Source organism: Lathyrus oleraceus, chromosome 6 (genome assembly GCF_024323335.1).
Source record: "Lathyrus oleraceus cultivar Zhongwan6 chromosome 6, CAAS_Psat_ZW6_1.0, whole genome shotgun sequence".
In the NCBI taxonomy this organism is placed as follows: Eukaryota; Viridiplantae; Streptophyta; class Magnoliopsida; order Fabales; family Fabaceae; genus Lathyrus; species Lathyrus oleraceus.
In genome coordinates this window covers 50,637,841-50,641,210 of record NC_066584.1, presented here as the reverse complement: position 1 = coordinate 50,641,210, position 3,370 = coordinate 50,637,841, and the positions used below count along the sequence as shown (strand labels likewise).

At 33.9% G+C, this 3,370-nt stretch overlaps 1 non-coding gene across 1 annotated transcript; it reads left to right on the top strand.

Moving 5' to 3' along the window:
* Positions 1-1,077: 1,077 nt before the first annotated feature.
* Positions 1,078-1,184, top strand: LOC127099253 (small nucleolar RNA R71). Its single transcript, XR_007793780.1, has one exon. It is a non-coding gene; the product is annotated as a small nucleolar RNA R71 (small nucleolar RNA).
* The last annotated feature ends 2,186 nt before the right edge of the window (positions 1,185-3,370 follow it).

The following is a 3,370-nucleotide window of genomic DNA, read 5'->3' as shown; positions in this document are numbered from 1 at the left end:
CTTCACCATTATGATTCTTTGCGGAAAAGGTGGTGGTGGTCTTTCTTGCACTAATCTTAGTGTTGTGTTGGCTGATGGCATATCAAGAGGAAATTTTGCTTCAATAGAAGTCGTTCCTGAAGTCTTTAGAATGGGTTACATAGTTGAAGACCCTATTTCCCTACTTCAACTAAAAGAGTTGTTGTTGTATGAGTTAAGGCTTATTCTTTTGATGTGTCAGACGTCTTCATACATTTCCTTTATTGTTCATGATTTTGTTGACTTGGTCCTTCATATTCCTTGCCACTCTTTAGTGAGATGATTTTTCATGTTTCAATGCTCTTGGTATCAGAGGTAGATGCTGGTGTCTTAGTGGGACTTAGGAGTGCTCTCATGGTTCTTGAATTAAGTGCAAAAGCAATTTGCCCAACTTGTTTTTCTATATTTTTTATGCTCAGACCTTGAGCTTGAAAATGATTCTTTGTTTCTTTTATAAAGGACTTCAGAATATTTTCCAACTGGTTGTTTCTTTATGTAGCCAGTACATGGATTAGTGCAGAAAACCCAGGGGGAATTTGTGGTGCATGAGGCTTTAATTAATTTTGGATGTTATTCTATAAGATGTTAGGATGATTACGCCATCCCAGGTTGTATGTGTTGCTGTAGGGGTTGTTGTGATTGTTGTTACCCATATAACTAACAAAAACATGGTTTGCTGAACATTCTTCAAACAAGTGAGCTCCCTCACAATAAATACAAGCAACTTCAGTGCCATCAGTTAAAACTTTGATTGGCTCAATAACTGGAATATTAGACCTTGTCAGCATGTTTTTCATCATTTGGTGTATTTAGGCCACTTAAGCAACAATATATGTGGTTTTAGAGACTTCATGTACACCAATTGACTTCTTTGGGAGGACTACTGTGGCTGCTTGTGTTACTGGCCATTGGTTGGTGTTGGAAATAACACTTTTAATCAAATTCCACCCTTCTTCATAGGATTTAGATAGCAATTCACCACTAGATTATACATACATCATCTTCCTTGATAATGACACTAGTCCATTATAAAATGTTTCCAAATGAATATAAATTGGGATTCCATGGTGTGAACATTGCCTCAATAATTCTTTGAATCTTTCCTAAGCATAAAAAAAATACCCATCTTCTCCTTGCCTAAATAAAGTGATTTCATTTCTCAATTTTGAATTCTTGACAAGAGAAAAGTATTTAGCTAAAAACTTTCCAGCCAAGGAATTTAGTGTGGCAATGAAATTGGGCTCTAAGGAGTTAAACCAACTTTTTGCTATATCCGTTAAAGACAACCTCAGTCTAATAGAATCATTAGCAATCCTAGGGATCTTGAAGTTACTAGAAACCTCTAGAAAATGCCTCAAATGTAGATGCGGATCATCAATAACAACTTTTGAGTATTGGCCAATAGTTTGTAACATTTGGAACAACATTGACTTAAACTCAAATTGTGCCATAGTGATCTCTGGTCGTATAATTCTTGTGTTCATGGCATTGAGATTAAACATAGCATGAACCCTAATGTTTCTTTCCCTAACATTGGCAATGCCAATGATGTATCATGACATCTTCTTGCTTTTGTTGAGGTTCTTCAAAGTTTTATTCAAAGGCTTCAAATAAATGAGCATTAAGAAGGCTTTCTAGTAGTTTAATGATATCTTGAAATCTCCCTAATAATTTGAATGTCCTCTTAGGTTCATGGCCTCCTTTGTAGATTGAGGTCAACAACTTGTGCATACAGTAACCACACACCTGTCGTGTCACCAGAAGACATAAAACGTCAAAATCTCAAATTTGATTTTCACAAAGATTTGAGAGAACCGAAGTGTTCATAATACAATCATCGACAATAATGCTAAAAACTTGGTGCGCTATCTATATGTGCAAGTATACACAATTAAATAGTAGCAAGTGATGTAAAAGTAAAAGTATCAATCTCACAAAGATTGTATTAACTTAAATTGATTCTCAGGGTAAAAGTTTGTGAATAGTCATGAGAATAAGATAATTATAATAATGATTGGTTATCACAGATTTAGGTTGACTAATATTGAGCAAGAGTAAATAAGTTAAATCAATAGTGAAAGGCATGTTAGGAAATGATCCATTTAATGAGTTTTATTTTTTGCGTGTGAGTGATTAGATGTATCATGACAAATGAAGTCAGAAAGTGATTCAGTGGTGTATGTTTATAACATTAAAACACATGCAACTAAGTTAAGGAACAAATCTCTAAGTCTCACAATAACATTAATGCACGTCTTCTATGAATCCTGATTTCCCATGTGGTTTTAGTTACTTATGTATAAGCCAACTAACCTAGTGAATATGTCTATCATACTATTTCACCATATTTATCACGAGTTGCATTTGTCAAAAGATTTCTCAACATTAACAAGTTTTTATCTATTTCTAAAGTGATCAGACAAAGAAAAAATATTTAACAATATTTCACATGATAAAATGCATCACTTAAATCAGACCATTGAACACATAAGACTGATTTTCTTTAAACTTCACATTTCTCGACATAAAGAGTTTAACTCATGGTGATCAAGATAAATACATCAACACAGGTTCTTAAAATTCACATTTATAAACACTAATGAAAAGAAAAGAAAACCTAAGTGTAACACTTCCCCTTCTTGCAATCTTTAATCAACAATAAGCGAATTTTGTCACACTTAGTAGCATTGCACTATTCAAGAAAAGAAATATGAGAGATTTCCTTTACTTTTGGTTCAGACTTCTTCTTCTCAATACATAATGCATTTTTTCTAAGTTATTTCTCAACTTTCTCAACTTTAAACATGCTTTCATTTTTATATCCTCTTAGCTTTTAGATTTTTATCGAGTAATTGGATCACGAGCCTCTTGATTATCCATTGATTTGGCCCATTAAATTCATAATATTCCCTTCCCTTATAGTTCCATACCAGTACTATGTGTAATATGTACGCATGAAGGGGACAAAGTGTCTTGTGACATACCTGCCATGCAGAGAGACAATAAACACATTCATTTCAGTGTCAGACACCTTTTGCAGGTTTTGTCACATATGCTTATCCTTATCCTATTAGCTTTCCAGCTCAACCAGTGCTTCCATCCTTAAGCTTCTGCAACATTTTCCCTATCGATGAGACCATTCACTCCTTTCAGCATCTTCTGACTCTAAGACCATATGCGAAGTGAAGTTACATTCCCAACGTGACATAACTTGTCACTAGAGTACTCCCACACAACCATAAAATACATAAAACTCACAAAAGAAATCATTTAGTATACTCTATGCTAACTACACTAAAAGCAACAAAACATACACAATTAATCCTAATTATGATTATCAAAACAAAATAAA